The sequence below is a fragment of the Tenrec ecaudatus genome, chromosome 18, assembly GCF_050624435.1.
Source record: "Tenrec ecaudatus isolate mTenEca1 chromosome 18, mTenEca1.hap1, whole genome shotgun sequence".
Lineage (NCBI taxonomy): Eukaryota > Metazoa > Chordata > Mammalia > Afrosoricida > Tenrecidae > Tenrec > Tenrec ecaudatus.
The window spans coordinates 65,852,626-65,866,402 of NC_134547.1; the positions used below are offsets into that span (position 1 = coordinate 65,852,626).

Sequence of the window (13,777 nt, forward strand, 5' to 3'; positions counted from 1 at the left end):
CAGCTACCAAAATGATCAAGGAAAACGTGGCCAACTCATGAGCAATAGTCAACCCCCTGAGGACTTCAACTACCGTTTCCCACTAGAAGGCAAGTGGGCTTCTTGGGGAAATGGCCAAACCCACATGTGGGGCAGAAAAGTTACAAAATAAATCCAAAACCTCTTACAACAGAAAGTAAGGACGTTACTGAAGACTCAGGTGCTAACTCCAAAGGGTTTGTATTGCCCCACAGGAAAAAAAAAAACCCTGAAGAATCCACAGTATTTGAAATGGATTGAAACCTAATGATAAGTTAACATTTAACAAATTTATGATGATATAAAAAGTTTATAGGACCACTGAAAGGTGCTATTCTGAGCACTAGTTCATGTAAGGAAAATTCAAGAATTTATCCTGCCTTTGAGTCAAAATTGACTCGATGATGACATGCTTGTTTTGTTTTTTCTTATAAACAGAACTTTGGGGTCACAATGTTTAATCAGAAAACGTTTCTCTCCATTTAAATATTCCAAGTTTTTAAAGGAAACCGAAGAAGGGATGAGAAAACCAGAACATCACCATTCTGTGACCTTTCACAAGATGATCTGCTTACAGAATATCTGTGACCATAAACGAGAATGAAAAGAGACTCCACCTGAAATGATGGGCCTTCTGATAGAAGTGCCCACTGTAGGCTTTAAAGGATTCTTCATAAAAACCGAGTGCAGGCAAATCAATTCTTCCATTCTAGCTAACATTTTAGGGGAACCACAGAAACAACAATAACAACAACTGAGCAATATGAGACCGTAGGGAACAACCAACAAACAGGGGACAAAAGACAACAAACAGGGGGTAATGTGAAGGAGAAGCAATACGTACTTATTCAGAAGAATCGGTAAAGTGCAATCATAGGATTTTTAGAAAATTCTGTTTCAAACAATGTCACACACACACACACTTTAAAGAGGTCAAGCAGTCACACAGAATAATGAAAATATTACAGAAAATTTCAGTTGTAATTAATTTGGTGGGGGGGCTGTTTTAAATAATCTTGGTCATTTCAAGATTCATCTTGAGTTGTGTATGCATGAAATAGAATGACATCCGGGACTGAATGTAAAATGCAGTTGGGAAGGTGATAAACTTGGAGGGGACATGGGACCAGGTGACATAAAGGACATGTACACACAATGAACTCTGCCATCCAGTTGATTCCAACTCGTAGAGACCCTGTAGGGCAGGGTAGGCACCTGCCCTGTGGGAGTCTGAGACTGTGACTCTTGATGGGAGCAGAAAGCCCCTATCTTCCCCCCCCCCCCGGTACCAGCTGCAGGTGGTGTAAACCTTGGGGCCCTAGGGATCACAGTCTCAGTCCTAACCACGAGGCTTCCAGGACTCTTCTGAATGGGTATAGGCGACCTAAGATGGGCCATGTGCTAGCAATCATTGAATTCAGGTACATGTGCACTTATTAGACTGTTCTCTCCACTTATACAGTCTATCTTTGAAAAGTCCCATAGTAAAAAAAAAGGAAAATATGTATTTGCTCCTTTTGAACTGTTTAGTATTTGAAATTTCCATTCTTATATCATCTTTAGCAGCAGTAAAATAAGGGTGCTGACGATGGGCACCGTAGAACCAAATTGAATCAAATATAAGGATCAACGTGTATTTGGTTATCTCCGCCAGTGTGGAAGGAAACGGTCCAGACTCAAGTCAGGATTCTAATTTGATACGATCACTCCGGGAGGGAGGGAGGGGTTTGGAGGAAGGAGAAAGGTTTGCTCCTCCCAAGACACGTAAAAAGGAAAGAAAGGACAGGTCTCCAAGGAAGCCCAGAGAGCGAAATAGAAAACCGAGGGAAAGAAGTGCGGTGACATTAAGACTTCCCCTAGAGGTGCCTGGTTCTCTGCTTTGGAAAGGGCAAATTCCCCAAACCAACCTGGCTCCCATCAAGTCCATGCCGACTCATGGCAACCTGACAGGACAGCGTAGCACTGCCCCTGTGAGTTTCTGATAATATAAACCTTTATGTCCTGTCTTTCTCCCAAGGATCAGCTGCGGGTTTTGAACTGTAGACCTTTCGAACTGCAGCCCAATGCTTAACCATGACACCACCAGCCTGGAATGCCCTGTAGAGCAGTCCTCGTCTGTGCACATGGGTCGCCACGAGGTGGAATTGACCTAACTGCCACGAGCAAGAGCAACAATAGTAAACACAATTTACTATTGGTCTCAAAAATACTATCTGGGTCACTGACTTAGGGATATTGTTTCTATAACTTTTATATTCTCTGTACAGAGTGAGCCTCAGGCAAAATGGTGAGGTGTGCCCAGCTTTCCTCTTGGGAATTCCCTTTGGCCTCCTGGGGGGTAAACTTTTTTCCCTCGCCCTCTTCAGTCTCCATCTGTGTCAGTTAGGAGCTAGTAACATGAACTTGTAAGCTCCCGTAGCTCTCTCCACATTCCCTTCCCAGAGCCTAACCTGGTGCTGCAAACGTGTAGGTAAACTTTTAGACCACACGAATGAATGCTTGACTAGACACACCACCCTGTGGCAAGCGGAGTCATGGGCATCTCCAAAGATGCCCAGATCCTCACTCCCAGACCCAGAGAATACGTGACCGTGAATGGCAAGGGAAATCGAGGTAGTATGGAATGGTGGTCACTCATCAGCTGACCTTAAAATAGAGTTTTCCAGATTTTCCCAGTGGACCGATACTCACAAGTGTCCTAAATCGTGAGGGGAAAGGAGACAAGACTGACAGGGACTTGGGACTTCGAAATGAACTCAACCCACTTTTGCTGGCTTTAAAGAAGGAGGGAGGGACCACAAGAAAAGGACTGAGAGTGGCCTCTCAAATCTGGGAAAGCAAGGGAACGAACTCAACATGAGCACCCCAGCAAGGACCACAGCCCTGCCACATCTTCATTTTAGGTCCACGAAACCCTTGTCAAGACTTCTGACCTCCGGAACTGAGGGAGAATGAATTGCGTGTGGTTTTAAGCCACCAGGTGTGTGGTGACTTGTCACACGGCCATGCAAAAGGGACACCCATCAAATAACACTTGCGTTCTAATAAGGGATGATCATGAGATAAAAAAGCGAAGCTACAGCAGTGGATGTTTATATGATAACGTCAAACATTACAGCCAGCCCTGCAAGTGATACTTTGAGAGAAACTCGTTCCCCGTCTTCAAAAACACTATATAACGTGACAGCTATTCCTAAAATGGGTAGATTGATACATTTGTAAATCCTCCGGCACCCACAGGTTATCCTTCATGAAGCCTGAAACAACCGACTTTATCCTCATTTTCAAGCATGACATAAATTGTTGTCTTCTGTGTTTTATAAATCATGCACCAAATCATACCTCTGAAATTATAAACTTTTTATTATTAGGCGTTGGGATCAGATGTGGTGAAGATCGATTTCACAGTACTGAAAAAGCTGTCTCCCGAAAACTTCGGAATTAATGTTTGTGAAATAATCTACAAAAGAAGTAATGAAAATTAATGTTGTTTTAAAAACGAGTGGACGTGCAGAAAAATCTCACTTATTATGCCAGCCGGCGTGATCTAAGAAAGGGTTCGGTAAGGGCGATCACGCTTCTCGCCCGCCACACAATGAAATACGATGGGCGAGACGGGAAGTGTGTTTGGAGCATGGCATAGGTAGGACACGTGTGTGCCCAGGCCTCCAACTGGCAGTTCCTTACAGCCGTTTCCCGCTTCAACGCTGACTGAGCCGAGTGACCGCTTCAGCGTTTTAAAGCCCCTTGCCTTGGGGACGCTTTTCTCTACAAAGACCCAAGTCTAGAATGCTTGTTCCATGTGTGGGCTGTGTGCTCAATGAGCATTGGCACCGCTCTTGTTGTTGTGGAGGACGTCTTTGCGTAGGATTAGTTAATCACACGCTCCTCTTGCCTGGCATTCCTAGCGAGTGAAAATATGTCATCAAAAATCCCATCACGATGATTGACACATAACTTCCATCACCCCCTCCAGCGGGACGAACAACAGAAACCATGGAGGAAGGGAAGGGAGACAGCGGTTGGTGTAACATATGAAAGTAATAATAATTTATAATATATCATGGGGTCATGAGGGTTTGGGATGGGGAGGAGGGAAAAAAGAGGAGCTGATGTAAACGGCTCAACAAAAAGTAAATGTTTAGAAACTAATGATGGCAACATATGTACAAATATGCTCGATACAATTGATGTATGGATTGTTATGAGACCTGTAAGAGCCTCCAAGAAAATGATCTTTTAATTTAAAAAATCCTGATTGTATTGTTTCTGAAACACGACACCATATGAATGTGGGTTTCTACCAAGTCCTTGACAATTTTTTTAACACCCAAGGGAAACGTTTTGTCTTGTGTTTATCAGCTACTGCCTCTAGAGCTTGCATACAAATCACCCGCAAGTGTGGTGGGAAGCTATGACTCTACAAGCACCCCAGTGACCCCACCCCGCCCCCCAACACACACATATGGATTTAGCCGAATCAGCCCGTCAGGACATTCTCTGAGACTGTTCCCTGGAGAGCTAGGGGCAGCCTTCGCTGGCCTTCCCATCCATCCTCAGGAAGGCAGGCGCCCTGCCAGGAATTCACTCTCCTCCGTAGCCGGCATTTTCCAAATGTTGGTGTCTGAACGCAAAGGAAATAAGACCTCCGTACGTACTGCACACCCCATGCTCTCCTTGGGGCAGTGATGACGTGCTCTGAAACCTGGAGAGGTGTGGACAGCCACAAAGAAGACCACCGGATTGCACTTAAAACGACGTGAAGACAATCCTGCGTGATCCTGCTGACAAGGGCATGAACATCTCAACCAAGCCATGCGGGTGGGATGAACCGTTAACAGTGGAGGGAACAAGAGACATGTAAGTGATCTGAAGATTGTCCTTGGCTTCACAGTGTGCTCTAAGGACTCCTTATGATACCCGATTATGTTTATCGACTCTGTGCCACCAAGGGTTCTAACCGCATTATGGACGTCTCAATATTTTTCATTTACACTTATGCTAATCGAAGTGTGGCTGTCGGGCACTTTACCTACAAGGAAACAGAAATCAGGCACAATTCCTGCCGTGTGTTGCCAGTGTTGTGCTAGTGGTGTTATGGGTCAGTGAGGAATGTCAGGTCTTATGGTGGGGCTGGCCCTATGGTCCTCTCTGTGCATTGGCTGCTCTGAGCAGGAATATCGTCCTCAGGGCTTGGTGGGCCAAGATGTGCTCCTCTTTCTCCTCCTCCCCCCGCATTTGCTCCTGTGTGCTCTGATCAGACACGTCCCTCTGTCCCTCTTCCTGAGCTGCAGCTTCAGCGCTGTCCTCTGAAGTGAATTCTTCTGGGAGGAGGGTGGTGCTGTCCACGTAGTTAGTAATGGGGCCGGCCTCTCGGGCCTCTCTATTGGTTCCCTGCTTCATGCTGGTATGTTGCATTCACATCGTGGAGCACCAGGTTGAAGTCTGGTCCCTCTTTCCCTGTGGAGATAGAAACCCTCCCCTTGGGTGGGTTAGTGCCCTGTTCCCCCAGCTACCCGTGTCTTTTTTGTTCTCCCCTCCTTTTTAGTTGGCTACAACATGTATCCTTGGGTTTAGTCTGGCCCCTGCCATATTACCTGGACCTCACCTCAGGAATGTTTGTATACAGCAGCTTCTTCCCTATGCCCCTTTTGCATTTTTTGAGCTTCCCTCAGCGGACTCCTGTTGTACTTGTCCTTTTATGCTTGGCTAACTTCACTTAGTATAATTTCCTCCAATTCTTCCCATGCAGCGATGTGCTTCATGCGTTCATCACTGCTTTTTAGGGATGCATAATATTCCATTATATTATGCATTGTGTAAAAAAAACCCCACATTTTTTAATCCATTCGTCTGTTGATGGAAATTTGGGTTGTTTCCAACTCCTTGTGATTGTGAACTGCGCTGTGATGAACATTGGGCACAGATGTCTGGACATGGTTTGTTTCTTGTCTCTTCTGGGTACATGCCCAGTAGGGGGATTGCTGGATCATCTGGTAGTTCAATTTTCATCTGTTTGATATATCGCCAAATTGATTTCCATAATAGCTGTACATACCTGCAGGTCTGCCATCAGTGGACAAGAGTTCCTGTCTCTCCACAGCCCCTCGAACACTTGCTACTTTCTGATTTTTTGAATTTGGCTGTTTTTGAGGTTGTTAGGTGGTATCTCATAGTTGTTTTAATTTGCATTTCTCTGATGGCTAGAGATCTGGAACATTTTCTCATATATTTATTGGCCATATGGATTTCTTCCCTTGAGAAACTTCTGTTCAAGTCCTTTCCTACCTCCTCCTGGATAATTGATTTTTTCCCCCGCTTGTTGTAAGTTTGCAGAGTATTGTAGATTTTAGAAATAAGGCCTTTGTCTGATGTGACATTGCTAAAGATGTTTTCCCATTCTGTGGTGTCTCTTATTACTCTCTTGGTGAATTCTTTTGATGTACACAGTATTGTATCTTCAATATACCCACTTGTCAATTTGTGCCTCCTCTGTGTTTGTGTCCTTCCCTATTTCCAATAGCCGAAATATTCCCTGAGTCAGAGTTCTCAGATTTGTTCCAATTCCCTCATGGATAATCCTAAGAGTTTGGGGTTTTACCTCTAGGTCTGTGATCCACCTTGAGTTTATTCTTGTGCATGTAGTGAGGTAAGTGTCTTGGTTCATTTTTCTGCAATATGTATCCATTTTTTCCAGCACCACATATTGAAGAGGGTATCCCATTTGATATTTTGGGGCCCTTATCAAAGATCGGCGGGTGTGCAACAGAGCAGCAAGGGAAGCAGAGCAATGAAGTCCCCAGGGAACAACAGAAATAGACTGTGGGGCCAGGGCAGGGTGCCCCTTCAGACTCGACTGGAAAACACACATGAAGGACAGCAAATAGACCTTGACATATTTGTAGGCTTTTCTTTTTTCTGTCATTGTTTTTTTTGTTTTTGTTGTAGCTATTGTTTATGCTCTATGGTTGCTTTGTTTTGGTCAGTTTTGTGTTTGTGTATATTGTTGTCACTGCATGTTTATCTGGATAGGATAGGTGGGATCAACAAGCCAGAAGAGAGAACAACGTGATAACAGTTCCGGGGGACATGGAGAGGGGGAGGTGGGGGAAAGGAAGTGGCGTTAAGAAACCCAGGGACAAGGGAACAACAAGTGAATGGAAATTGATGGTGAGGAGGGTGTAGGAGGCCTGGTAGAGCGTGATCAAGGGCAATGTAACAGAGAGGAAATACTGAAACCCAAACAAAGGCTGAATATGATAGTGGGGCAAGAGGAAAGTAAAAGGAAATAGAGGAAAGAACTAGGAGGCAACGGGCATTTATAGAGGTCTAAAGACAGGCATGTACATATGTAAATCTATTTATATATGAGGATGGGGAAATAGATGTATGTACATATATTTATAGGTTTAATATAAAGGAAGCAGATTGACATTGGGCCTCTACTCAAGTAGCCCCTCAACAGAATAACACTTTGTTCTAATAATCCATCACTCTGAGATGCTCATCTTCCCGATATGATCACTGAAGACAAAGCGGGTGCATAAGTGGGTGGTGAAGAAAGCTGATGGTGTCAGGTTATCAAAAGGTATAGCGTCTCGGGTCTTAAAGGCTTGAAGATAAACAAGTGGCCATCAAGCTAAAATACAACAAAGCCCACATAGAAGAAGCACAACAGCCTGTATGATAGTAAGGTGTCGATGGGACCAGGTATCAGGCATCAAAGATCCAGCGCAAAAAATCATAATATGAATGAGGAGGGTAATGTGGAGTGGAGACCCAAAGCCAATCTGTAAGCAATTGGACATCCCCTTACAGAAGGGTCATGGGGAGAAGATAGGTCAGTCAATATGCACTATTGCACCGATGAAACATACAGCTTTCTTCTGGTTCTTTACTGCTTCCTCCCCACCCCCACTAACATGACCCTAATTCTACCTTACAAATCCAGCTAGACCAGAGCATGTACATGGGTACAGATAAGAGCTGGAAACACAGGCAATACAGAACAGAGAAATTCATTGGGACAAATATTGAGAGTAGCCATACCAAGAGGGAAAGGGGAAAGAGGGGAGAAAAAGGGGGAACTGATCACAATGACCTACCTATAACTCCCTTCCAGGGGGATGGACAACAGACAAGGATGTAAAGGGAGATGTTGGACAGTGCAAGACTTGAAAAAAATAATTTATAAATTATCAAGGGTCATGCATGAGGAGGGAGGGAGGCTGAGGGAGGGGAACAATGAGGAGCTGATATCAAGGGCTCAAGTAGAAAGAAAATGCTTTGAAAACGATGATGGAAACATATGTACAAATGTGCTTGCCACAATGGATGGGTGTATGGATTGTGATAAGAGTTGTACGAGCCCCCAATAAAATGATTTTTTTATTGGAAAGGTTAATAGGGTCCTAATAAGCAGTATAGCAGTAAGGGAGCTTTTAAAAGTTCATGGGTGGAAAACTTCCATTATCTTTTAATTCAATTTTTCCATGAAATTTTGGAAGCCCCTCATATAAGCTGCAGCACTATTTGTTGTTCTAATACAGAGAATGTAGTGTAGTTGCTAATAGACTATAAGTAGATTCAAATGCATTATTACTGAAGGAAAGGCAAATGGATATTGTTCAATGATCGAGAATATGTTAGGAAATTCCTAACCAGTCATAATGAGCAGGGGACAAACACATTCTCTCTCTCTCTCTCTCTCTCTCTCTCTCTCTCTCTCTCTCTCTCTCTCTCTCTCTCTCTCGAGAGAGAGAGAGAGAGAGAGAGAGTCTGTGTCTGGGAGAGCTTTCTGGAAATGTAAATGTGCTATGTAGGCCAAATAGACATAAACATATGTCCTGAGACACACACATCAGCATGGTCTGTGCCTGGATCTACCTCCAAAACTAACAGCCATGAGAATTCTCACTGCCATGTGGTTGCCGACTCTTCTTTCCACCAGTGTTTCAGCAAGGCTCTTTATGGGAACTGCGCCACTCCAGAAGGGTGGCCCAGGCTATGCGTGCGTATGCTAATTCTTTGTAAAATGCCAACGTATCACTTGTGTGACATGTTATCTCCATTCAGATTCCCCCGGCAGCACAACCAGAGACAGGAGTCCAAGTGCACATTACTTACTGGCTAGATGATTCCCAGGCACTACAGAGGAGTTGGGAAATGAGAGAGAGCAGGGGAAATAGCTCATACATTGTGGGTGCTTTAGAGGTCTGGCTGTATTACATGTTGGTATGTGAGCTGCGAAGGTTGCGGTTCAAACCCCCAAGCTGCTCAGCAGAAGACAGATGAGACTGATCCCGTCTAGATCGACAGTCACAGAAACCTGTCTGCTCTGTCCTATCTGGTCCCCGGAAGTCGAGAGCCACTCAATGGCAGAGGGCTTGGTTGGGTTTTATCCTAACAGCTACCAATTTGGGCAACTGGTTCTTAATCCCACTATGGAAATGAAGGAGCCAGTGTACAGGGTGTGTCCCCGAGTTTTCCATCAGAGAGGCAAGTCATTGAGGCCTCCTCCTTCTGGCCGGTGGCAGACGGTTTGCCACAGCCCACTGGTGTGCAGTGGATTCTGACACCGTGCAAGCCTGCATGATAGCATATCACCTATCTGTTGGTCTTCGGAAACCATAAGCCTTGACTGGAGCAGACAAGATGGTCCTCCCTCAGAGTGGCAAAGGGTCTGAATAGCTGACTTCATGCTTCCATTCTTTTTTTGTGTTTCTTTGGTTGTAAATCATTTTATTGGGGGCTCTTACAGATCTTACAACAATCCATGCATCAGTTGTATCAAACACATTGGTACATACATTGCCATCATGTGTCTTTTCCAGACATGTTCTTTCTACTTGTGTCCTTGGTATCAGCTCCACTTTTTTCTCCTCCCTCCTCTCCCTTCCTGCCCTCGGGAACCCTTGACAAATTTTAACTTATTATTGTTTTCACATCTCACACCGGCCACTGTTTCTTTTTGTTCGTCCCCCTGGCAGTGGGTTGGGGAAGGGGTGTGATATGGCAATCATTGCAATCAGTTCCCCCTTGTTCCCCTTTCTCCTCCCACCTTTCCCCTACCCTCATGGCATCGCTACTCCCATTACTATTTCTGGGGTGTACATGTGTCCTGGATTCCATGTGCTAAGAGCTCTTATCTGTACCAGTCAGTGTTCATGCTCTGGTCTAACTAGGTTTGTAAGGTAGAACTGGGGTCATGATAATTGGGGGGGCAGAGTATTAAAAAACTAGAGGAATGTTGTGTGTTGTTGCTATACTGCACACTTGCTGACTCACCACTTCCTGGTGATCCTTCTGTGAGGGGGTGTCCAATTGTCTAAAGAAGGGCTTTGGGTCACTATTCCAATCCCACTTCATTTGCATCAGTATGCTTGTTTGTTCTGGGTCTTCTGATGCCTGATCACATAGGCAGGTGTGCTTTCTCCATATGGGGTTTCTTGCTTCCCTGTTACATAGCCCCTTGTTTATCTTCAAGCCTTTAAGACTCCAGAAGCTATATCTTTTGATAGTCAGGCACCAGCAACCTTCTTCACCACATTGGCTTATGTACCTATTTTGTCTTCATCAATCATATCTGGAAGGTGAGCATCACAGAATGCCAGATTATGAGAAGAAAGCATTGTTTCATTGAGGGAGTTCTTGAGTAGAAGCCCAATGTCCATCTGCTACCTTAATGGTAAACCTATAGATATATGTACATAGATCTATATCTCCACTGTTTTATAATAAGATATTTACATATATACATGCCTATGTTAATACCCCTATAAATATCTTTTGGCTCCAAGTTCCTCTATTTTTTTTTCACTTTCCTCCTGTCCTACTATCATGTTTGACCTTCATTTGGCTCTCAGTAATTCCTCTAGGCTACATTGTACTTGATCAAATCCCACCAGGTATTCTATGTCCTCCTCACCATTGAGTTTAGATTTCTTGTTGTTCCCTTGTTCCTAGGTTTGTTGGCTCCCCCTTCCCTTTCCCCACCTCCCCCTCTCCCATGTACCCCCCCCCCCCACGAACCGTTGGTCCCATTGTTTTCTCCTTGGGATTGTTTATCCTGCCTCTCTTGCCAGGTATAGGTTTTCAGCTGTGACTTCCTCCTTCTTCATTGGCTGTTCTTAGTCTGGAAGCTCCATTGAAACCTGTTCCCTTTGGGTGACCCTGCTGGCATTTGAAATACCAGTGACACAGTTTCCAGCCTCGCAGCAACACACAAGCCACCACAGTAGGACAAACTGACAGACAAGTGGTGGAAATGAGGCGCTACCAGCTGGCGTTCAGCCGGGTGCTTGTGACAATGACAAACGATGTAGGTAGGGATGAGTCATTGGCTTTGCATGCTACAGTGGTCCTGCCTTATCTGTTAGAGGTTATCAGCTGCGTCCATCTGGTTTCTCCTTATCTTTTGAGGTCTCGGTCACAATTTGAAGGAGAGAGTCCCATTCTAAGGGCCTTTGCCTCTCTCTTCAAAAGGCAAACTGTAGAGATTGCTTTCTCTAGGCTGGTTCAGCAGTCCTTAGCTCATTAGGCTTCATGGCTGGGGCTCTGGTCACCAGCCAGTGCCCAACTCTCTATTTGCTGTCTCCATAAATCATAGCTTCCCCCAATCCCTACTTGTTTCCGACAAGTCTTGTTCCTTCTGACTTCGGCATTTCCAAAGTCGTGCATTTCAGAAATCTAGACTGTAGCCCCACATTGAGTAACTCACCAACTTTGACCCCATTGCCCTTGGCTTGGGGGCTAGAATTGTTTCTTCCTCTCCACCCGTACTCCTCGTTATCTTAAAAACACTGAAAAGGGGAAGGGTGAGGCAGCCAGGATACAGTGTAGCACCGATGAAACACACAACATTCCTCTAGTTCTTTAATGCTTCCTGCAGCTCAGTATCATGACCCCAGCTCTACCTTACAAATCTGGCAAGACCAGAGCATGCACACTGGTACGACCTCGCAACACATGGAATCCAGGAAAGATAAACCCCTCAGGAACCATCGTGGGAGTAGCGGTGGTACCCTAAGTGTAGGGGGAAGGGGGAGAAAGAGGGAACTGATCATAATGACCAACCTATAAGTCACCTCACCCCCACCTCAGGGGCACCAACAACAGAAACATGGGTGAGACAGAGATGGTGTAAGCTATGCAAACAATAATAATTTATAATTTATCAAGGGCTCACGAGGGTGGGAGGGCAGGGGAGGAAAGGAAAAAAGAGGAGCTGACCTAAGGGCTCAAGTAGAAAGAACATGTTTTGAAAATGATGATGGCAACAAATGTACACATGTGCTCGATACAATGGATGTGCAGATTGTGATAAGAGCTGTAAGAGCCCCCAATAAAATGATTTTAAATAAAAACCAAAACAGTTCGAAACATCACTGCCCTTGAGTGACTTCCGATTCTTAGGGACCCAGAACGGGGTAGAATTGCCCCTGTGGGTTTCTGAGATTATAAACCGTGAGAGAGGTAGGAAGTGGCTGACGAGGGCTTCAAACTGCTCACCTTGCAGTTACAGCCTAATATGTAATGCACGACACCACCCGGGATCACTTCAGCGCCCTTAGCTGACTTGATTTCCCTAGAGCACTTCTGACTCCAAATTGCGCAGCTTTGTTTTCCTGAGGTTTGGAAAGCTCGGGGTCTGTCATCTCATTTGGTTCCTACTGATGGCTTGTTGTCTTGCTGTGGACAGTAAATCACACTGTGGATTGGCCTCAGGGCAGAGGGAATGTGGCTTGGGATCAGGTGTGGCCAGCATGTAGGGCCGCAAGCGCTGCTTTATTTCCTACCTCTTTTCTTAGGCTCTGTCAGAAAAACCAGCCCACTGCCAATTTTCTTTCCCACCAGCAGCAGTCTTTCCAATTTGTATCCGACTTCTAGAAATTGCTTTTCTTTGGAATGTTCTGAAGCATGCTAACATCTAGTTATCTAAAATTGTCCTGTTTCACCAAAACTCTGCGTCCTGACCTCACAACATGCTACAAAACCACAGTAACAAAAACAGCCGGGTGCTGGTGTGATAACAATGGAGTAGAGCTGAGAGTTGAGCTATAAGGTTTTTGATCAGGGTGCTGAGTTGGCATTCTGAAGGGAAGGGCAGGGCTGCTCCAATAAATGGCACCAACAACATTGGCTTTCCACGTGCCAGACAATGAACCAGGACCATTACCTCACATCAAGCAACAGCCAATCCGTAATGAATGTGGGCATTTAAAACCATAAAATTGTGAAGGAAACACGATAGGGGAGTGGCTTGGGGGAGGGGTGTCCAGTTGGTAATGATGGATGATCAGCTACGACAATAAAAACACAAGTGACAGAAGACAGCAACAGATAAATGGGATCTCACAGAAATGAAATACTTTGGTTCGTCAGTAGAATTTATTTTTAAAAAGGGGAATGATAACCTATAGATTAGGAGACATTTTCAGATACATATCTGAGAAAAGTCATATATACACATATATGCTATTAGATATATGGCACATAGATATCTATGTAATTATCTATCTATCTATCTATCTATCTATCTATCTATCTATCTATCTGCCAAACTCATCGCCATCTAGTCAGTGCTTACTCATAGCAGCCCTATAGGGCAGGGAAGAACTGCCCCTGTGAGTTTCCAAGATTATAACTCTTATAGGAGTAAAAAGCCTGTCTTTCTCCCGTGGAGTGCCTGGTGGTTTTGAACTGCTGATCTTGAAGTTAGCAGCCTAATGAGTAGCCATTATGTCACCAGGACACGCGC

The 13,777-nt window shown here is 44.7% G+C and overlaps 1 protein-coding gene across 6 annotated transcripts in view; it reads left to right on the forward strand.

The window, feature by feature from the left end:
• Positions 1-13,777, forward strand: part of CNTNAP4 (contactin associated protein family member 4) — a 251,585-nt gene that overhangs the window by 60,615 nt on the left and 177,193 nt on the right. The window lies entirely within an intron of this gene.